This window comes from Phoca vitulina, unplaced genomic scaffold (assembly GCF_004348235.1).
Source record: "Phoca vitulina isolate PV1807 unplaced genomic scaffold, GSC_HSeal_1.0 scaffold47, whole genome shotgun sequence".
Taxonomy (NCBI): Eukaryota; Metazoa; Chordata; class Mammalia; order Carnivora; family Phocidae; genus Phoca; species Phoca vitulina.
Genome location: NW_022589750.1, coordinates 12193424 through 12217386, shown reverse-complemented (window position 1 = coordinate 12217386; position 23963 = coordinate 12193424). Strand labels below are relative to the sequence as shown.

Below are 23963 nucleotides of genomic sequence, written 5' to 3'. Positions count from 1 at the left end.
CATCAATTGAACATAGTACTGAAAGTTCTAGCTAGAGCAATTAGACAAGAAAAAGAAATAAGACATCCAAATTGGAAAGAAGGAAGTAAAATTATCTCTGTTCACAGATGACATGATCTTATATGTAAAGTCCCTAAAAGTTACACACACACACACGTTGGAGCTAATGTTAAGTTGTAGGATACAAAATCAAAACACAAATATATGTATTTGCAACAAACAATTCTAAAAGGAAATTAAGAAAACAATTCCATTTACAAAGGCATAAAAAAAGAATAAAATGCTTAGGAATAAACTTAATCAAGATGGCAAAAAGTATACGCTGAAAAACTACAAAACATTGTTGAAATTAAAGAAGACTTAAATAAAGGACATCATATGTTCATGGACTGGAAGACTTAATATTAAGATGGCAATACTACCCCAAGTGATCTACAGATTCAATGTAATCCTGACAAAATCCCAATAACTTTTTTACACAAATACAAAAATTCATCCCAAAACTTCATATGGAATTGCAAGGGACCCTGAATAAGCCAAAACAACTTTGAAGAATAAGAACAGTTGGAGGACCAACACTTCCTGATTTCAAAACTTATTGCAAAGCTAAAGTAAACAGTTAAGTAGTGTAATACTGGAGTAAAGACAGACACACAGACCAGTGGAATGGTCCAGAAATGGACCAGAAATAAACTCTCACATAAATAGTCAATTGATTTTCAACAGGGCCCAAAATATTTCCACAGGGAAAGGACAATCTTCAATAAATGGTGCTGAGAAAACTGTATAGCCACATGTGAAAGAATGAAGTTGAACCCTTACAATACATACAAAAATTAACTTAAAATGCATCAAAACTTACACTTAAGGCTAAAACTATAAAACTTTTAGAAGAAAACATGGGAAAGTCTTCATGCATTGAATCTGGCCATGACACTTTTGATACAACACCTAAATAAATTGGATTTCATCAAAATTTAAAACTTCTGTGCATCAAAAGAGTGAAAAAGGGGAGCTCACAGAATGGGAGCAAGTATCTCTGATAACAAATTAATATGCAGAAGATACGAAGAACTACTGAGACTCAAGAACCAAAAATGAAACCAATCAAGTCAAAACTGGACAAAAGACTTGAATTGACATTTCCCCCAAAGAAGACATCCAAATGGCCTATAAGCATATAAAAATAGTCAACATCATTAGTCATTAGAGAAATTAAAATCAAAACTACAATGAGATATCACCTCATGCTCATTAGAATGGCTATTTTCAAAAAAGGGAAAAATAACAAGTGTTGGCAAGAACCTGAAGAAATTGGAGCCCTCATGTATTGATTATGGGACTCCAAAAGGCTGCGACCACGATAGAAAACAATTTGGCAGTTCCTCAAAAAGTTAAATACAGAGTTACCATTTGGCGCAGCAATTCCGCTCCTAGGAATATATCCAAAGGAACTGGAAGCAGAGATTCAAACAGATACTTGTACACCAACATTCACAGCAGCATTATTCACAATAGCCAAAAGGTGGAAAACCCAATTGTTCGTCACTAGATGAAAGGATAAGTAAAAAGTGCTATCTATACTGAAATATTATCCAGTTATTAAAATGAGTGAATTACTGACACGTGCAGCAACATAGAAGAACTTTCTAGACCTTATGCTAAGTGAAATAAGCCAGTCACAAAAGGACAAACGTATGATTCCACTTGCATGAGATACCCAGAATAGGCAAGTTCATAGAGGCAGAAAGCAGACTAGAGGTTACCAGGTACTAGGGGAGGGGAAACTGGAAGGATGAAAGTTTTGGGTATAGATAGTGGTGATGGTTGCAAAACACTGTGCATGTACTTAATGCCACTGAATTGTACACTTAAAAATGACTAAAATGGTAAATTTTATTCTGTATATTTTATAAACCAGAAGAAAGAACATAGTGGCATAATGCTCCAAATTTATGATAGAAATGTTTTCAGTCTAAAACGCCACATATTGTTAATTAAGTGTGGGGTCAAATAAAGATGTTATGAGACATACAAAGTATCAAAACTTTTATCTTCCATCCATGCACCATTTCTTGGTAAGTTACTGGGAGATATGCTCCATCAAAGGTAGGGAGTAAACAAAACAATGGGGAGTGGGGGAGAAACACAGGCTCCATCTCAGCAAAGAGGTGAAGGTAGAAATTCTCAGAATGTTGGTGAAGGAAGTCTCTGGGGACAGCTGCCTTCAGGCCTAGAGGGAATCCTATCCAGGCTAAAATAAGAGAAAAGAGGAAAGGAAGGTCTCCAATGAAAACATTGAAACAATAGACAAGTGAGTATGTTTGGCAAACTGACAGGCTGAGTTTGTCACAGAGCTGAGGATAAATTACTAATACGTGCAAAGAAAACTGAGGCGCTATCAAGCCCAGGGAAATCATAGTACATGTATGGCTCAGCTGTGAACAAAAGCCACATCATCATAAATGTGTGAGCAACTGTCTGAATAACTCAGAGACTTTGAATTATGTCTGCTATAAAATAGTTTACTCATTTGTGTGAGTGGAGACAGTCATTAGACCACTGTCAATGAACAAAGGCAATACCAGAACTTATAAGAGAGGACGAAGAAAACTGTAGAGGGTTTTACATTTGGGGGCAAACTGATTAGCTGGCAGCCAAGAGGGCAGTCTATCCTTGAACACCTGGGTTGGCTAAAGGGATCCAAAGGAATTTCCATTGTTGATGGATTCTCTGGAAACCCTGAGGGCATCAGAGTGGGCAAATGTGCCAGGCTGTCTGAGTACACTGCTGGTCCTGCCTTATCCCCATGGGGTCAGCCCCATTGTCTGTATCAGACTTGCTCACAGATTCTACTAACTAAACACAGCGCTCTGGGAGATCGGGTGGAGGAGAGGTTGTGTGTACACAGAGGGTGATGTAAGACTGGAGTTCTTATCTTAGAAAGTAGGAAGTTAATCCATAATGTATAAAATTGAAAAGTCGAGAACTAGCTGTGTATGCCTATTATATTCTGAGACTATTCAAGAGTGAGCCCAGTGAAGCAATGAGGTAGCAATGGCTGGGAGCCACTGGACTGTATATCCTAGGCCCAGCATTCCCTAGCTGTGTGACCTTGGGCAGAACTTCACCTCCTGGAAACCCAGTGTCCTCATCTGTAAAATAGGGATGTTATTGCTTACTTCATAAGCCATTGTGAGTATTACATGCATCGCAAGTGCTTTGCCTGGCATGGTACTGCACTATTAGTAAAAGGTTAACCCTCTGAGCTATTGCCCTTATTAATACTGCCATTCCTTGCAATATTGAGTACTGTACTGGCCAAGGCCTGGACCTGGGTCAAGGGAAGAATAAAAGGGCCAATTCCTGCCACAAGGGCCTAAGACAACTCCGTATCTCTCTCCATGGTGGGGAGAGGGTCCCGTCCCCATGAGAAAGGAGCAGGATGGGTGTAAATCTCAGCTCCTCCTTCTTACTCTTTACAATTTCGCCAAGAAAATCTGTCAATGTGACTTGGAAAGAAAGGACAATAAAGGCTTCAAGACAGGAGGAATTTCTCGTCCAATTTTTGAGTAAACACAGCATGAACTGGGGGGGCTTTGAGCTAGGCTGTCACTGGTGGGGTGGGGTCAGGAGGGGATTCCAACGTGAAGAAACCTGGTGTGTGCCCTGGAGGAGGTCAGAGCCTGACACCTGGGGCACCTGCAGGAAAACTGGCAATGACGACTTATGACCTCGCTTTTATTCACATAAAGAAGAAGGAAGAGGAGGTAGAGGGGTTAGGGTGGTGGGAGAAGTAAGAGGACAAGGGGAGGGGAGGAGACAAAGAAGGAAATGAGAAGGTGGGTTTTCATTTCAGTTAATTGTATGTGATTTCCTACGAGGCTCTTCTGAAATACTGAACACAAGTCAGAGACTGACCCGTGCCAGCCCCCACCCCAAACTACCTTTCAGAGATTCTCAGGGTGGTGAGCCCACCATCCCCATGCAGGATCTAAGTCAGAACTAAACTAGGTCCTGGGAATCCTAGTCAAGTCACTTTCTCAGTTTTGGTTTATAAGAGGGGGATAACCATTTCTACCTATTATAATCTTTGCCTCCTGTTAGCTCATTTTGGAAATTGATTTGCCACAGTTCAGGGGCAGAACAAGTGTGAGAGAACTAAAGTGCGTGTGGTGGGGAAAGTGCAGCTCTGGGTCACCACTGAATCACCTTGGAAAAGGCACCTTATTTGCAAAATGGAGGGTACACTTCTCTCAAGGACGTGTACGTGACATGCCTGAGATACAGCTGCCAAGTGGTAGTTACTTGTCTGATATAAGTGGTATAAAATATAATGGATTAATTATGGTCACAATTATAATCATTTTATGGTAATATAAAACCATAGACTCATTTATAATGATAGAATATTATTAATAATAATATAGTACCATCTAATTAGCCCTCCAGGCCTGGGAACTGCTCCCACAATCTCAACTTATGGCATAAGCAAAATAATTTTCTAAAAACACTTGCCCCCATAGCTGCCTTGTCCCCTTGCTTCTCCTCTGAGCTGTCTCACATGTGTCTTCCTGGATGACCATGTGGCCTGAGCATATCCACTTGGTGATATTTCTTGTTTTGTAATTTACATTTGAGGGTGTAGTCATTCTGCCTCCTTACACTGTCTCATTCATCTCTGAATCCAGTGCTTCCCATAACACCAGGACATAGTAGGTCCTTGATAAATGCTTATAAATGACCTTGGACATCATTGTCCTCAGTAAAGACTTGTGGAATGAAAAGCAGTCTCCATTTTTAAACTGTGTTACAGACAGCTGGACTGGGACAATATTTGAGTTTTACTCTGTCCTCTCTCTTGCCTGCATTTCCTCCATTCAAGTAAGACTCAGGACAGAGATGTCCTGGTGTGGAGAGAGAGGAAAGCAGAAATCTAGGCTTTTGATTTTAAAACTTAGGGGAGAGGATTCTTGGCAGAGACAAAGTAACTGGGCCAGAAACCAGCACAGAAAATAATTTCCCCTATATCAAAACAAAACAAAACAAAGCAAAAAAACAGAAGCTCAATCAAAGATTTAAGTGTGAAAAAGAATAAAATTACAAAAAGTTCTGGAGAAAAACGATCTAATATTTCTTTGTAACCTTGGAGTATGAAAGGCCTTTCTAACTATGACCCCATATCCAAAATCTGTAAAAGAAAAGACTGATAAAATAGACTACACAGAACAAGGAGACAAAAAAACCCCAAACATGGCCAAAAACATCTTTAGAAAACTCTAAAGGGTTTTCATTTAGAAAACTTCTAAATGAAAAATGGGAACAAATCATTGCAGTTCAAATCTATAAACAGAAGAGGAAAGGCCAGCTACCCAATAAAAAATTGGGCAAACACAGTGAACAGACAGTTCACAGAAGGAAAAAACATCATAAAGATGTCTGGTCTCATTCCGAAGTGATAGGTGAATTCAAACTATGCTGATACTATCTTCCCTCTAATAGACTGCCCTCTAAATCCAGAAGCTTAATAACACCTTCTACTGGCAAAGTCATGAGGAAACTGGCACTCTTATTCACTATGGAAGGCGGGGGGGGATAGGGATAACCCTCGTGGAGGGTAATTTGGCAACATTTGTCAAAATTACTGATGCGTGTACCAGTGATATAGTGATTAAACTCTGGGATTTATCCCAGAATGTGAAATAATAAATTACTTGCAGCAATGTTTGTAATAGCAAAGATTGGTAAAAACCCAAATGCCCATCAGTAGAGGACTGAATGAGTAAATTACAGTATGCTTATATACAGGACTATTGTGCATCTCTAAAAAAAGAATTAGGAAGCTGTTTATATATTGCTATGGAAAGAACTCCAAGATATATTGTGTGGAAAAACAAAAATAAAAATAAACAGGGCACATAACAGCATAGCTCATAGGATACCTCCCTTCCTCCTTCCCTGCCTCCCTCCCTCCCTCCCTGCCTTCCTTCCTTCTTTCCTTCCTTCCATCCTTTCTTCCTTTTTGCAAAAAGGGGGAAAGTTCAAATCTATAAGCATTGACATATACACAAAGAAACACTATAAAGAAACTTAAGAAACAAAAAAAATGGTGTTTTAAGTAAAAATCTTAGGAATAAATTTAACAAAAAAGTGCAAAACATGTACATGGAAAACTACAAAACATTGTTGACAGAAATCTTAAAAAGACCTAAATAAATGGAGAGACATCCCATGTTCATGGATTGAAAGACTTAATATTGTTAAAATGGCAATATTCCCCAAATTCTTCTACGGATTTAATGCAATCCTAATAAAAAAAAAATCCCAGCTGACTTTTCTGCAGAATTTGACAAGCTGATCCTAAAATCATATGGAAATGCAAGAGACCCAGAAGAGACAAAACAATCTCAAAAAAGAAAAACATAGTTGGAAGACTCACACTTTTCAACTTCAAAACTTACTACAAAGCAATAATAAATAAGATAGTGTGGTACTGGCATAAAGATAACCATAGACCAATGGAAGAGAAATGAGAGTCCACAAATAAAGCCCAACCTTTATGGTCAACTGATGTTCAATAAGGGTACCAAGACAACTCAATGGAGAAAGGAGAGTCTTTTCAACAAATAGTGCTGAGACAACAGGATAGCCATGAGTAAAAGAAAAAATTTGGACTCCTACCTCACACCACACACAAATAAAAAATTAACTCACAGTGATCATAGATCTAAACATAAGAGCTAAAATGACAAATTTAGAAGAAAACAAGAGTGAATCTTCAGGACTTGGGGTTAGGCAATGACACCAAATTCATAAATGCCTAAAGAGAAGATTGAGAGATTGGACTTCATCAAAATTAAACACATTTGTGCTTCACAGAATACCATCAAGAAAATAAAAGGACAATCCACAGACTGGGAGGAAATATTTGCAAGCCATATATATGTTAAGGGATCAGTATATATAAAGAATGCTTATAACTGAATAATGAAAACCAACCCAATTTAAAAATAGGTTAAGGAGTTAGACATTTTTCCAAAAAGATACGTGAATGGCTAATAAGCACATGAAAAGATGCTCAACATCATTTGTCATTAGGGAAATGCAAATCAAAACCACACTGACATACCTACTAAAAGGGCTATAATGAAAAAAGGGATAATGACAAGTGATCATGAGGATGTGGAGAAATTGGAACCCTCATAAATGAAGCAGGATTATCAAATGGTACAGCTACTGTGGAAAACAGTTTGGTAGTTCCTCAAAATGTTAAGCATAGAATTACCATAAGACCCAGCAATTCCACTCCCAAGAGAAATGAAAACATATCCACCCAAATACTTGAACAGGAATGTTCATGGCAGCATTATTCATAATAGCCAAAAAGTAGAAACAACCCAAATGTCCATCAACTGATGAATGGATAAATAAAATGTGGTATATCCAGTAAATGGAATATTATTGGGCCATAAAAAGGAACAAAGTGTTGATACATTCTACAACATGAATGAACCTTAAAAACATCGTGCTAAGGGGAAGAAGGCAGTTTGCTAAACACCACATTCAATTTTTATAAAATTGTTCAAAACAGACACCTAGGGGCTCCTTGGTGGCTCAGTTGGTCAAGTGGCCAACTTTTGATTTTGGCTCAGGCAGTGGTCTCAGGGTCATGGGATCGAGCCCTGCATCTGACTCTGTGCTTAGTGGGGAGTCTGCTTGAGATTCTCTCTCTCCCTCTTCCTCTGCCCCTCCCCCCTCAAATAAATCTTTAAAAAAAAAAACAGGCAAGGGACGCCTGGGTGGCTCAGTCATTAAGTGTCTACCTTCGGCTCGGGTCATGATCCCAGGGTCCTGGGATCGAGTCCTGCATTGGGCTCCCTGCTCCTCGGGAGGCCTGCTTCACTCTCCCACTCCACCTGCTTGTGTTCCCTCTCGCTCTGTGTCTCTCTTTGTCAAATAAATAAATAAAATCTTTAAAAAATAAAAATAAAAACAGGCAAATCTGTAGATACAGAAAGCAGATTAGTGGTAACCTAAGGCCTGGGGTGGGGAGGAATGGAGATTGCGGGGTGATGAAAATGATCTAAAATTAGATTATAGTGATGATTTCGCTACTCTGCAAGTACACTAAATAACATTGGCTCGTACACTTTAACGGGGTAAACTTTATGACATGTAAATGATATGTCAGGAAAGCTGTTTCTTCCAGGGGAGGCAGGGACTGGGCAGATGAAGGACGGAGATGGAAGGAAGACTTCATATTGTATACCTTTTTATACTTTCTGTGCTTCCAATGTGTGACCACTATCTACTCAGAAAACAAATTGAAAATACAAAAAGATCAAACAAAATTAAAGAGAACTCTGACCCTTCCCTCATTTGGGGAGAGGAGAGAGAGGGTGCTACTACCCACCCCAGCCCCCTGTGAAGTGGTGGCAGGGGGGCCCGTGGGTTAGATTGGACAGGGCAGCCCTAGAGAGCTTCCAAGACATATTCATGGTCTGGAGGCCACCAAGCTGTGGGACCTGATGGGAACATAGGACGTAGTTGGCCAGATGGCAGACACCCAACTGACCAGAGGGTGCCATGCCTGCTCCCCATTCCTCCACCACCACCTGGACCTACATAAAATCCCAGAACCATCATCCAGCCCCAAAGAGGGACTGGGAAAACCCCAAGATTGACACTGGCCAGGAAGAATAGAAGCTTGAGAAAGTTCTGTTGACATAGAGGGAAGGAGGGAAGAACTCCTCTTGCATGCCTGGTTTTGTGGACCAGGCTCACACCCGCAGCCTCCTGCACCCTGAGACCTGAGAGCACCAGGAGGGCTGATGGTTGGAGCCCTCTGCCTGTGGTTCCAAGTGTGCTTGGCTTAAGAGGTGCTGTACCAAGAAAGACCTCTGTGGTCAAATTAGTTTGAAAAATGCCAGATTAAAGAAAGGCAAAGCTTTTTTAGCTGCAGCCCTTCTCTGAGTCTTTGCTTGGGGACTCCTCAAGAGGGGTTCTGGCAGGTTCAAAGCCCTTTTGATGTTTTGAGGGACATCTGGTGGGGCAGAGACCCTTCTTCATGGTACAGCTGAGGAAACAGAGCCTGGAGAGGGGAAGGGCTCATCCAAGGTCACACAGTGAGTCCGTGAACACCGGGAGCGAGAACCCCTGATTCCAGGCCAGGGCGGATTCGGCTGCACCAGGCTGCCACACTCTGCGCCCCGTCACAGTTCTGAACGGTCCCCAGCCCGTGATACTGGCGGCCCGGGCAGTTTCACCCTGAGTCAACGTGGTCTCTGGTCCTTGCCTGCCCGAGTCTCTCAGAAATTTTATACGTTTGAGCCCTAAGCTAGGGACATGTCTGGGGACGTGGTCACTGGATTTAAAAAGGAATCAGAGAAAAGATATGCTCCCTGCCTGATGTGAGCCGGACAGAGTGGTAGCCAGCCGTGCGTGAACCCAGGCCGGGCCACCCAAGGCCCTGACAGCCCCTCAAATCCAGCCTTGGGGTCCCCTCTGCACAGTGACGGACTTGGACCCATCTGCTCCAGCAACCTATGCTTCCTGGTTTGTGCCTTCGAACGAACCTTTAAAACCCTCATAAAAATTCTACAGGGTAAGCTATCTAGCTTCTTCAATAAATAAATAGTTGGGGGGGGAAAGGAGACCAGATGGGAACAGTTCTAGATTAAAACATGTAATCAAAGGCATAACGTGGGCCATGTCAGATCCTGATTTGAACAAATCAACTGGAAAAGACGTTGATAAGACAGTTGGAAAATCTCAACACTGACAGGTTATTTAGTAATACTGGGGGGGGGGGTCATTCTACTTTTTTTTTAAGATTTTATTTATTTGTTTGACAGAGAGAGGGAGAGAAGGATCACAAGTACGTAGAGTGGCAGGCAGAGGGAGAGGGAGAAGCAAGCTCCCTGCTGAGCAGAGAGCCCTGCTCAGCAGGGAGCCCAAAGTGGGGCTTGATCCCAGGACCCTGGGATCATGAACTGAGCCGAAGGCAGAGGCTTAACCCACTGAGCCACCCGGGTGCCCCTGGGGGGAGGGTGTCATTCATTTTTGAATTGGTCAGGGCATGATGGTTATTTTTTTGGTTTTTGTTTTTTAAAGAGGCTTTTAGAGATCAATGCTGAGGTATCCACAAATCAAACAATACAATGTCTGCTATTAGCTTTAAAATGATCCAGTGGGGCTGGTGGGGGAACATGGCAGGCATGGAGGATGTAAGGTGGGCCATACGACGATAATTGTCAAAGCTGGGGGATGTATGCTGAAGGTGCATTAAACTCTCCTCTCCACTTTGGCTTCAAAATAAAATACTTTTTTTTTTTTAATATATATATTTTTTAAAGATTTTATTTATTTATTTGACAGAGAGAGACACAGCGAGAGAGGGAACACAAGCGAGCGGGAGAGGGAGAAGCAGGCTTCCCGCCGAGCAGGGAGCCCGATGCGGGACTCGATCCCAGGACCCTGAGATCATGACCTGAGCTGAAGGCAGACGCTTAACGACTGAGCCACCCAGGTGCCCCAAAATAAAATACTTTTTAAATGTCCTGGCCAACCTGGCTCAGGTGCCCTGGCCAGCTTGGGTTCGGGGGTGTCTCAGACGGAATTCCTGCCTATGTGCTGACCTTCCAACCTCCCGGCTCCTCTCCTGGAATGCAAGGTGCAGACCCCCAAAGCCCCCAAAATTGGGGCTCTCCATGTGCGGAGGCCTGGGGCGACCCCCAGACTGCCCGAGCTTGCCCGTCTGCTGTGGGTGCTGTCCCCACCAAACCTCACCGAACCCATGCGGGGTGCCCCTGGCCAAGCCCTCTCACCCCCACTCCCCCTCCCTCCGGCCGCCCACCTGGCTACTCACGCCACTCTTCCTGGCCCGCCCGGCTCCAGCCACCTCGCCTGCTCCGGCCCAAGCTGCTCATTACTCAGGAGGTTTATTATTAGACTGAGATTTGATTAGTGCCTGAGCTGCACTTCCTGGGTTTTCCCCCCCCCCCAACCTGTAGGATGTAAATCAGCGGCACCCCCTCCCGCCCTGCACCTGCGTGTTAGGAGCTGAGGTGGGTGGCCTGGGACTACTCCGGAGTCCCCACCAGTGCCATCTGTGGAGCTCCCCTGCACCCTGCCCACCAGCATCCGCAGGGCAGGGGAAGGACAGGACTGGCCTGGCCTGGCCTTGGGGTGAGGTATAAACTGGTATGACCGCAAGCCGGCCCTGACCCACCACTTGGACCTGGTTTTCTGCCCCATGGCACACGTCCCCAGGTACAGCCAGGGTGAACCCGCTCTCCAGCCTCCAAACATTGCTCAGCCCCTTCCCTCTTCCTTGACACCCATTTCCTATTTCATTGCTCGGTCGTCTCTTCTTGTTCTGCCTTCAGGCTCAAATGAGGGGCCAACTCCTCCGGGAAGCCATCCCTGACTGTCCTAGGCCTGGTTAAATGCCCATTCTCGGTGCCTCCTAAGCCCTATCAAAGCACTCAAGAGGCTGACAGCCTGGCTTTGAATCTCAGCTTGGCCATTTACCAGCAGGAAGCTTTTGGGGCAATTCACTTAACTTCTCTGTGCCTCCATTTTCTCTTCTCGTGAGCGGGTGTAGTAATCGTACCCAGCTCACAGGTTCTTAGGGGAATAAAAAAAGTTGCCACAGTTAAAGTCTTAGAGCAAGTTCTTGGCACCTAGCAAGTTCTCAATAAACGATATGGAGGATTAACACCATAGCCCCCATCACAGTCTTGTAACTCGTTTTCCACGCCTTCGCAACTCCCCTGAAACCTCCATGGGATTAAGACTGGATTGAGACAGATTTAGAAGCCCACATCATTTAGGAAGGAAACTTTGAGGGATGGGAAGGAATTGGGCAGGTGGAGGGGAAGTGGGATGGCATCCAGGGGACAATTAGGGCAGGAGTGAGGGCGGGGGAAGGAAAACAAAAGGCTGACTTGAATGACAACAAGCACAACAGGAGAGGAATTAAGGTTGGTCAACTAAGAACTGCTCAATCGCAGTGATCAGAGAAACACAACTTAAGCAATGAAAAATGAACTTTCACCCACCAGCATAGCAAAATCCTCAAGGTCAATAATACGTAGGGCTGGAGGTGACCCAGGGAAATGCGATCTTGCGCCCTGCTAGTGGGAGGGAGTTGGTACCACCATTTTGGAGGGCAACCTGCCAGGGTCCATTAAACTGTACAACACACGCCTAACTCACAACCTGGACATTATTCTCCACATGCTGCAGGTGCACGGGGATGTTCGCAGCGGCATGGTTAATAATAGGGAGCATCTGGAAACTACATACATGTCCATCCAACGGAGGATGGCTGAATGAGATGCACAAGTCATAACCAGGAACATTATGGTTACAAAGGTTACAAAGAAGGAGCTAGATGATTGTCCAGACAAATCATGATGCCTATAGTAAGACACCTTGTAGTAAAACAAAATCACAAATGGCCTTCTCCGTGGCCCCATGCATATGAATGTGATGCAGACGAAGTCTTGTGGGGTATATGTGGTAATGAGTTACCTCTGGGTAAGACAAGAGGGGACCAGGTTTGGGGGTGATGGTCAAAGGGGACTTTAGCCCTATTTGTAATGTTTTCATGTTTACACAGAGAAGATACTTATGTATTACTTGTGCCAATGAAAAGTAACAAAACCACATTGTAGGCTGGTGGGTGGGGGTGGATTTGTGAGCCAGAGGTGACCGTCGATTGTGTCCCCAGGAACTTCCTGCCTGTTGAGTCGGGACAAGCCCAGAGTCACTGTCGGATGCCCTCAGTACACCTCCTGCTTACCTTCCTACCCAGGGCTGGGGCTCTCCCCACCTCACAGAGCAGCTAGCTCCCAGGGGGTTAGTTCTGACCGTTAGAAAGCTGTCTCTGTCTACTGAGCGGACCGTGCCTTCCGGAAACAGACCTGCTGGACTGATTGCGGCTCTCTGAAGCCACACACGTTGCCCTGCTCAATGAGATCCCACTTTGGAGTTTTAAAGCCAGCATAGGTTAGGCGTGAAACGAAGTCAAACAAGATCCAATCTGACTTTTGGGGTGGCCAAGAATGGGATGGTAGTGTTTCTTAATGTCTCACTGCTGATCACAGCTTGTTAATGCTTTTGCTCAAACACCCTTTACAGATAATGGATTTTATTTGCTTTCTATTTTCTTTAATTACAAGTGTAATTTACATGCAGTGAAATGCATGAATTTTAAGTGTGCAGATCAACGAATAGTTTATGTATGTGCATACCCAGGTAACACTACCCAGATCAAGACTTAGAACATTTGGAACCTCCCCCAGAAGGCTCCCTCCCTGCCCCTTCCAGGCACCCCCACCACGCCAGAATTGCCACCATCCTGACGTCTATCCCCATAGATTCATTTCTCTTGGTCCTGACTGTATAAACAGGAACATACAGATGAGATCATCCACTTCTTTCTTCTGGCTTCTTTCTGCTGATATTAGATTTTATTAAACCAGACAGAGCAAAGCTGTGGGACATTTTTGGGGGGAGTTGTTTAACCTTCGTGGGCCTCCTTTTCTCCTGATCAAATGGATGAACGTGAAGCTCACACAGGACAGCACAGACCAAAACACGTGTGAGCTGTCCCCACCAGGGCCGCATGATTACAAGGAATTTTATTACTGTTACTGAACTCGAATTTCATGACCCATGCAAATAGAATCCCTTCCTCCCTGGGCTCCCTCAGAACAGGTGCTGGAGGTTTCTGAACCTCATTCTGAAACCAGCCCTCTCTCGGAGCTGTCTCCCCGGGGGGAGAGGGGGGACGCAGGATTCTAATTTTAAGCCCCACACTTAAAGGGGACAGAAGAGTCTGGATTCTAGAGTAAAGATACCTTGTATACCTCCAGGTTTTGGAGCTGATGCATTCAAATACACGTACCTAAACAGTTAAAACGAGCACATGGTAAAGAAAAATTCAAACAGTGTGAAAGGAAATAGAGCAAAAAAGAAATTTCCCTCCCATCTAGATACTCTCGACGGCCCCTTTCCCTGCTCAAAGGCAGCAACTGTGGCCAGATCTGGTTCACACACGCTTCCAAGCAAAGCCCTAGCATTTACATGCCTGTACCTGTCAATAGAGGATAGATTTTCGCCTCCATCCCCTGCCACCCCATACACATTTTTTTTTACGAAATTGCTTGTTTATACAGATTCAACGCACTATAAACATACGACCTTTCTTCACTCAATATATCCTATCAGTCAAGCCTTGTCTCTTTAAAGTTCTTTAAATGCTCATTAGAGATAATAACAACCGTGAGCATTTATGTAGCACTTACCATGTTCCAGACACTATTCTAAACCCCTTACATATGTTCACTTCATATATATTTTATCTCTGTGTCTCATCAAATGGCTTGAATTCCCTAAGTGGATTACTTGGTCAGAGGAAACATTGTCACGTTGATTAATATTTTCCAATGAGACTGTTCCACTCTACACAAGCGAGGTGGTGATATTTTGGCCCTGAGAACCTCTGCCCAAGCTGGGTGTCATGGTCTCTTTGAGGCAGTGGGTATATTTCTCATCCAAGCCTTGCCATCTGCCAACCCCCCCTCCCCCGGTCCCTGTGAGGCCATGCTGTGGAACCTTCTCTGAGAGAGTCCTAGAGGTAAGACAAAAGCAAGAGTATCCAAAAAAGGGCATTTCTTAGAAATGCAGTGAAAGCCCTGATTTTCATGATTGCAATTTACATATGCGACTCAGATGTGAATTTCCTATGTTGCTGATGTACCCTGTCCTTCGATTTGTGCTAATTTTTCGGAAATGCTAAATACTTTTAGCAGAACCTGTTTCAAAGAAGCAAACAGCAATATCTATACCAAGAGTCGCAAACTTTTGTGGGAAGACCTAGTTTCTCTTTCCATTTAAAAAATTTTTCCCCTCAAAACTTTTATTATGAAAAATTCAAAATTCAGAGAAAGGTTAAAGGTAGCATAGAATGAATACCCAAGGACCCTCCAGCAAGGTTTAACAAGTGTTCACATTGGTGTCTGTCTACCATCTACTTTCCCGCTGAGACGCTTGAAAGCCGTTTGCAGACTGACATTCACTCCTCAGCCCTCCAGCGGACATCTCCTAAGACACGGACATTCTCTTCCATAGATTTAGCATTTCCACACCTAAGAAAATCAATAATAATTCGAAACACCATCTAATATCTAGTCCATATTCAGATTTTCTTCCCCAGCTGTTGTCTGAAGCTTTTCTTGGCTGCCTCTTTTGAATCAGAAACCAGCGGGGGTGGGGGGGGGCCTGGGTAGCTCAGTCGGTTAAGCCTATGCCCTCAAGTCATGATCCTGGGGTCCTGGGATGGAGCCCATGCTCAGCGGGGAGCCTGCTTCTCCCTCTCCCTCTGCTGCTCCCCCTACTTGTGCTCTCTCGCTCTCTCTGTCAAATAAATAAATATCTTAAAAAAAAAAAAAAAAGAACCCAGCCAAGGGTCACATGTGGCTTGTGGTTGTTATGTCTCTTTAGTTATTTTTTGGTCTCTAATTGTCCCCTCCCTTTCGCTCTTTTCTCTCTCTCTCTTTTTTTATTTAAATTCAATTAGCCAACATATAGTACATCATTAGTTTTTGATGTAGTGTTCATTGATTCATTAGTTGCTTGTAACACCCAGTGCTCATCACATCACGTACCCTCCTTGATGCCCATCACCCAGTTACCCCATCTCCCCACCCACCTCCCCTCCAGCAACCCTCAGTTTGTTTCCTCGGAGTCAAGAGTGTCTCATGGTTTGTCTCCCGATCTGATTTCTTCCCACTCAGTTTTCCTTCCCATCCCCTATGATCCTCTGTGCTATTTCTTATATTCCACATATGAGTGAAACCATATGATAATTGTCTTCCTCTGATTGACTTATTTCACTTAGCATAATCCCCTCCAGTTCCATCCACGTCGATGCAAATGGTAGGTATTCATTTTTCTCTTTTCTTTATCTTCTTTTCCTTTCTTTGGTTTGTTTGACATGGACTCAGCCTCTGTCTTATAGAATGTCCCACATCTGCATCTCTGATGGTTTCCTCCTCTGTGCTTCAGCATGTTCTTCTATCCCTGTGAGTTCCTGGGAGGGGAACGGTACGTCTGCACACTCGCTTGGATTTGGGTTGCCCATCTTGGAGGAGAAGACATCCCAGGTGATGGGGTGAACTTCCTATTGATTCCCCTCAAGTGGTGCCTGGTGTCAACTATCCTCCACGAGGTGATGCCCAATTGGATCGCCTGTTGAGGTGGTGACACCAGATGTCTCCACGTAAAGGTGCCCTGCCCCCTCACAAGTGTCACCTGCGGGTGCTGCTTGGCGCCTTGCATATCCTGCTCCCCAGCCACCATTCACTGACGGTCCTTGTCTGAAATAACTGTAACACTTGGAAAATGGTGACTTTCTAACCCTATCGTTCCCTCTAATTTCTTAGCCAGTGTTTTCTCTGATGGATTCTCTTTTTATTTCCCTTGTTAAAAAATATACAGAATATAACTGTGCACGAGATAACAAAACACATATTTTCACCACCTAGAGTTACGTGTTAACAGGTTGGCATATTCACCCTCAAATTTTTCTTTTAAGAAAGAAAGCATTACAGCTCTGACCGCCCCCTCCCCCTCGCCCCTACTTCAACCTTCACCAGATGGACGGAACCACCATCATGAGTATGGCTCCATCTTCCAGGCTTATCTTTATACCTTTGTAAGGATGCGTTTATCTATGAACAACGCAGTATATATCACTATTTTGCGTGAGTGATTTAGAACTGTTTTATATACATGGTATTCTGAATCTATCATGACGCATTTCACCCAACATTGTTGAGATCGACTCATATTAATTCGTACATAGCTAGTTCATCTCTTTTAACGGCTGTCTGGTAGTCCACATTCCAGTTCTGTCCCTCCTGTGTTGAGGAATATTTAGGTTGTTTCTGACTCCTTGCTGTTATGAGCAAGGCCATCCCGGGCAGACGTGTGCATACTTCTTTGTGTAAATGTGAAAGTCTCTCTGGGGCGGTTGTTCTCAAACAGGACCTCTGAATTGTGGGGTGTGCACTTTCCCACCTTTAGTAGATATCACCAAACTGGCCACACTAAGAATCGTTCCCCCTGGCAGCGGATGACTATCCCCAGGCCCCCATCTCTTTATCTACACAGGGGAGTATCAGACTGTTTAATCTAGTATCAGATATTTTGGCAATCTAATAGGTAAGAGTTGGTGTCTTGTTGCTTTAATTTGCATTTCCTGATTACTCATGAGGCTGTGCACAGATGCTTACTGGCCCCTGGGAGAAGGAGCTGCGACCTACCTGAAGGCTTGCAGTCACTCACTGGGAAGGACAGGACAATGAGAGGCGTGGCGGGGGGCAGGGGGATGCGCTGCTCTGAGCGTCTGAGCTGTTAGCGAACACTCACTCTCCTAGACACGTCTCATGCCCCTGAAGCTCACCCTAAGCCCAGGAGGTGCTATATTAGCTAATAATCAGGTGGCTATCACAGAGGGAATGTAATTATTATCCATTCATAATGTCCCTATATTTGTATTAATAATCTTTGTCACCGATTATTGGCATGTGCGAGGCACTTTACAGATTTTATTTAATCCTCTCAGAAATATATTTATTCTTCTTCTTCCTATTTTACTGAAGAGGAGCCTGAGGGTCAGAGAGGTAAGTGATTTGCCTAAGGTCATAGAGCTGGTAAGTGATCTGCTTGAAGTGCCCAAACCCTTCCCTCCCCATACTCCTCCCACATGCCCAGATAGCTCCCAGAGAGAATAAAAGATGACTTCTTACTGAAAGAAGAAAGGTTCTGGTTGCCCTGCCCCTCCCCTTGGCTATGAGCAGAGAAATTTTTTGTTCGCCAAAAAGTGCAGCCTTGCAAATAGCTCCCAGCCCACTGACCCAGGTTCTGGATCAGGAGACAGAGAGGGCAGCTTAAAGTACTTCTTTCTTACTGCAGCTTAGGAAGGAGAGGTGAGTCAGTGATCTCTTCATCTTTTATCGTTTTTGGATCGGCTGGAGTCAGGGTGGGTGGGGAATGGAGCTACAAGGCTCAACAATGGGGGACCTTTTATATCTTAAGTTTGGGAGCAAAAAGAATCTCTCTCTCCAAGCCCTCTGTTGTACATGCGATGTTGGGCAGAGATATTTACAGACTTCTCCATTGTCATCCGGACTCTGGAAGAGAAGTATCTTACAGACACCAGTTCCAGCTGCCCATTTTATAGATGGGAAAGCTGAGGCAGTGAAATCTCTAGGCTCTGGGCTGCTTGAGGGCGCCAAGGTATGTGACTTATCCTCAGAGCCCAGCGAAGTATTCAGCCTACAACATACCTTTCACAAATATCTGTTGAGTGAATACACTAATGAATGAGAAGGTTGGAAATTGAAAACAAACAAGATTTTGGTTCCTTTGGGTTTCGCTGGGCGGTGACCAATTTAAGGAAGGAAAATCGGTGAACCAGGTCCTTCGTGAGAAGACGAGGCCAGGCCCCGCGGGGAGGTGGTGGTGAGTCAGCTAGCACTCACGTTCACAGCCCAGTGATTCACAGACCTGGGACTGAGGCTACAAGTACAAGGCCAGGAACAGAATCTGCACAAGGCCCCACACTACCTAGCTCCACCACCTCCCTCCTCTCCTTTCCCACCTCTCTCCCCGCTCCCTCCAAGAGCCCCGCCAGACCCATTCATTTGCACCTCAGGGGCCTTTGCCCCTGCCGTTCTCCCTTCTGGAATGCTCAGCCGTGGCTCTTCATGGGACTGAGCCTCAGCTCCTCAGAGGGGCACTCCTGACCACCCTAGCCAGACTTCTCAACCCCACCACTTGGATCTGGTTGATTTCCTTCTGAGCGCTGACACCTGCTTAGAATGAGCTAGCTTGTTCGTGGGCTTACCGGCAGCTCATCTGCTCCCCCTCTAGAATGTAAGCTCCAGCAGGCCAGAGCTCCATCTTGACAGCAGCAGGTCCCCAGAGCTGTGCCTGGCACCCAAAAGACAGTAGCTGCATGACTGAGAAAGAGAACGGGGTGAGCTGCTGACTTCTGGGCTGAGGTCTCTGGCATCCCTTATCTGTAAACAGTAGGAGACAAGCTGGAAAAGGGGTTTGGGCCCAACAGTGAAGGTGATGGTGTGTGTGGCGGGGCGTGAGGGGGTTGGGGGACATTAGAAGAATAATAAGTGACCGCAGTTAGTTGAACTACTACTAAGTGCCAGGCACAAGCTTTATTTTAAATTGTTGCACCCTCAGAATAAGGCGGATGCCACCAAGCCCCCCATTTTACAGGTAAGGGAGTTGAGGCTGAGAGAGATGGAGCATTTTGCCCATAGCCAAGGATGTGGTAGAGCTGAGATTTTCTCCCACCAGTATCTGACCCCGGGGCCCACGATCTTCCCAGTGGATGCTGGAACAGCTGGGGTTGTTATAAATTGTCATCAAGCTCCAAATAGGAGCCTGAACTCCTGCCAGACCCTGATATTCTTCTGCCCTGGGACCCCTGACCCTCTCAGGGAGGACATGCGGGACCAGAAGCAGAGTGGTGCACTGACTCAGGCCACAAGCATTAATTGAGCACCTACTGTGTGTAGGGGTGCTCCGGACATGGTAGTATGTAAGTCAAATTCCCGCGATCAGGGAGCTCAGGCGACGGAGGCGGAGAGATGCCAACATAATATGACAGGAACTCAGAAGCTGGTCTGTGCTAGGGTAAAGTGGAGAGGCAGGCTCTGGAGCGCCCAGGGTGTGTGTGTGTTGGCGGGGGGAGGGGTGGCAGGACAGGTCTACCCAGAACAGTGGATAGGCAGCTTGCAAAGGTCTAGGTGAAAGGCAGTTCAGACAATTGGTACAGTTATGAGTGAGTGAACTTGGCATATGAGTGTAATAAAGAAAAAGGCCTGTGGGGGTGGATGTGAGAAGGAAGAGAGAAAAACGTTTGCCAAACGAAGGAAAGATCGAAATAACGTGAGCTCCCCCAGCACCTGGCACGGAGAAGGTCTTCCAGAAATACCGGAATTCAACTGAACTGAATTGAACTGAATCAGATCAACGCTTGGAAAAAAACAAGAAACCACAGTTTCTGGTGCAGCCCACCTCACAGGAAAATTCCCTCCAGAAAGAATGAGGGTGAGTATTAATCTCCCAGTGGTTAGGAAACCAAAACAATACACACCGATGGTAGAAGGCAGATTAGCAACCATCAAGTTGCAGAAGCAGAATTTAGAAGTTTTGGGTAAAGGAGGGAAAAAAAAACAACTTAAGACCCTTTGTCTTGCAGGATTTGAGTTTAATCTCCTGCTACTATTGAAGGCTAATGGATTTTTCTCCTTTTTCCTGATAAGTTGGCTCTGGTACAGGGGCTACACCAGCTCTGGGGCCCCTCAACCACACGGCTGGGCTGGCCTACTTGTCGCGGCTCTGGATCTAAAGTGGCTAAGGACATAGGGACCCCAGGGTAAAAATGGTGAGACCCTGCTTCCAGCTGCCTGCCTTGAACTGTCGCCCTGACATTTCACCTTGGACGTCTGTCATAATAGTAGCTAATAACACTTTGAGGTGGGTACAAGTCTGACCCCATTTTGGAGATGAGGATAAATGAAGCTCAAAGACAGCAAATCACCCACTAAACCTAACATATCCAAAGCACTCCCTCTGCTGCTCTTGCCCATTTCAGTAAATGATACCACTGTGTACTGAATGACTCAAACCAGAGATCTGGGGATGACCCTCGATCCTTTCCTTTCCTCACTCCCATGTCTTATCCATCACCAAGTGGTCTATTCCATCTCCACAATACAGAACATCCTCAACGTGGCCATTTCCCTCCCCTCCCCACCACCACCACTCTCGTTGTACCCACATCACCTTTCTGCTGAGCCACTAACTGATCTTCTATCACCCATTCACCTCCAGCAGTTGTAAATGAACTTTTCAAAACATAAATCAGGGGTGCCTGGCTGGGTCTGTCAGTAGAGCACACAACTCTTGATCTCAGGGATGTGAATTCAAGCTCCACCCGGGGCATAGAGCTTACTAAACAAACCAACAAAAATCAAAACATACACCAGATACCGTATCAGTCCCTCATTGAAGACTCTCTAACTTTTTTCTTCTGTCTACTCCTAAGATTTTTCTTCTTGTCTTAGATTCCTGGTAACATTATTGTGCTGTACTTAAGTGTGGTTTTCTTTGTATTTATCCTTCTAAGTGTTCATAGTCCTTTTCAAATCCATGGCTCAATGTTCTTTCATTCGTCTAAAAATATTCTTAGTCATTATCTCATAAACTACTACCACTGTCTAGTACTTTCTTTCTCCTCTTTTTATTTATTTATTTATTATTGATTGATTGATTTAGTGCACAAGCAGGGGGAGGGGCAGAGGGAGAGAGAGAATCCCAAGCAGACTCCATGCTGAGTGTGGAGCCCGACACAGGGCTTGATCTCACGACCCTGAGATCATGACCTGAGCTGAAATCAAGAGTCAGACACTTAACCAACCGAGCCACCCAGGCACCCCTCTCTCCTCTTCTTCTGGAACTCCAATTACATGTATGTTAGGTCTTTTATACCATGTCCCATATTTCTCTTAGGCTGTTTTGTCTCTTCAATCTGGATATTTTCCTGTGACCTACCTTCCAATTCCTTTTATTTCTCTTCAGCTGTATCTAATCAGCTATTAAACTTATCTTTTGAGTTCTTAATTTCGTGACTGAATTTTTCAGGTCCACAATTTCCCTTTGATTCCTTTCCTTGCTTCCTTGCTTCCTTCCCTTTGGTTGATTTTCTTCCAGTCTTTTAAAAATAATACATTTTATGTTTTAGAGCCACATTTAGGTTCACAACAAAATTGAGCAGAAAGCACAGAAAATTCACATGTGCCCTTACTCCACCTCCCATGCACACAGTCTCCCCCACCATCAACATCCCACATCGAAGTGGGACATTTGTTACAATCACAAACTTACATTGAAACATCATTATCACCCAAAGTCCATAGTTTCATTAGGGTTCACACTTGATGATGTATAGTCTATGGGATTTTAAAAATGTATAATGGCATGTATCCACTATAGTATCATACAGAATAGTTTCATTGCCTGAAAATCCTCTGTGCTCTGCCTATTCATGCCTCCCCCCACCCAAACTCCTGGCAACCACTGATCTTTGTACTGTCTCCAGTTTTGCCTTTCCCAGAATGTCAAAGTTGTATCATTCAGTACATAGCCTTTTCAGATTGCCTTCCTCTAGTTATAAATATGCATTTAAGGTTCCTCCATATCTTTTTATGGCAAAATAACTTATTTCTTTTTAGTGCTGAATAGTATTCCATTGTCTGGATGTACTACAGTTTATTTATCCATTCACCTCTGAAGGTTGCTTCCAAGTTTGGCAATTATGAATAAAGTTGCCATAAACATCCATGTGGAGGTTTTTAATGTTCATGTAGGTTTCCAGTTCATTTGGGTAAATACCAAGGATTGCAATGGCTGGATCATATGGTAAGAGTATGTTTTGTTTTATGATCCTCTTTGATAGAGTCCCATTCACTACCAAAATTCTCATCTTGTCTTATAATTCACTGAACACTTAATTGTAGTTATTTCAAAGTCCATGTTGTAACTCCAATATCTGGCTCCTCTTGGGTCTCTTTTTATTATTTGTTTGTGTGTGTGTGTATGTTCCTCTATCTGGGGGCAAGTCTTGCATTATTGTCAGCCTGGACATTGAGTATGAAAAATTATAGAAATAATTGGATGTAATCTTCCTCCTTAGTTTTGCTTTGGGCAGGAAGCTAAGCTGGGATCACCTTAGCTGGGCAGTCCCAGATCACCTTAGTCAAGAGAAGAATTGGTATGCCTTAAAGCTGGGATTCAATTCCTGTGAGGGCTTGTCTATTTTTTTTTTTTTTTTCACCTTTATTCTTAACATGCAGCCCTTAAGGATCCCAATCCAATGCTTTGGATGCTTAATAAATGCCTCCTCCTTGACAGGGTCTAAACTCCTAAACTCCATGAGTCCGAAAAATGCTCTGCTCAGCTTCTCAGCCTCTCAGATGTTGCTTTCAAGTCAGTAATCCCCTTGAGGGGAAAAGTGGAATCCACCGCCAGCCTCATTCTCTGGGCATCTGTGCTTTCCCAGATCTTGGCCCCGTAATTCCCATAATTTCTCACCACCTTGATAGTTATCTGGCACCTTCAAATAGACGTGTTTTCCTTTTTAATTTTGTCCCACTTTTCTAGTATATTCAGCAGAAGGAATGGTCTGAAATAATCTGGTTTTCCATTGCTGTAAGCTCCTCTATTATGTTGAGAGAAAAGTAAAAACTTCTTGTTTTGCCCACCAGGCAACACATGATTTAGATAGCCTAGCCCTCCGATTTCCTGTCATACCACTCTCTCCCTTGCTCACTACACTGTAGTGAGATGTTGGGCTTTTTCCTGTAACCCAACTATGCCAAACTCCTTTGTGCCCCAGGAGCTTTGCACATGCTCTCCTCTGTCTAGAATGTTATTTCCTTTACCTCATCCTCCAGGTCTCTGTTTAAACGTCACTTCCTCTGAGAGGCCTTTCCTGGCCTTTCATTCAAACACAGTCAAGCTGTACCTTCACGCTCCTCACTACCTAGCCTCTCATGGATACCCTGTTCTTCCCTTTCACACTCCTTATCATAATTTTGAATCATATATTGATTTGTTATTACTTGTTTCTTATCCATCTTCCCACTGGCTGGAAGTCCCACAAGGGCTGGGGCTGTCTTGGTTTGCACTCCTCATGAGCAGACCCTGAGAAGAAGATTAAGTACAAGTTGCTCAGGAAGTTGTACAAGGAAGGTAAAGCAGCCAAGAAAGGATGTTATTATGCCAGCTACCATGGTGGGCACCAGGGCCCTGATAGGATCATGTTTGTTTGGGGCACCATTTTATTCCCAACCCCTATCATG

At 44.2% G+C, this 23963-nt stretch overlaps 1 protein-coding gene across 1 annotated transcript in view; it reads right to left on the bottom strand.

Annotated features, from left to right (window-relative positions):
• The window catches only part of TNFRSF13B (TNF receptor superfamily member 13B), a 32048-nt gene extending 21129 nt beyond the window's left edge, over positions 1-10919 (bottom strand). The window contains exon 1 of the mRNA XM_032432157.1: positions 10868-10919. The gene's annotated coding sequence lies outside the window, so the exon portion shown is untranslated. The remainder of the gene's footprint in view (positions 1-10867) is intronic.
• Positions 10920-23963: the final 13044 nt, after the last annotated feature.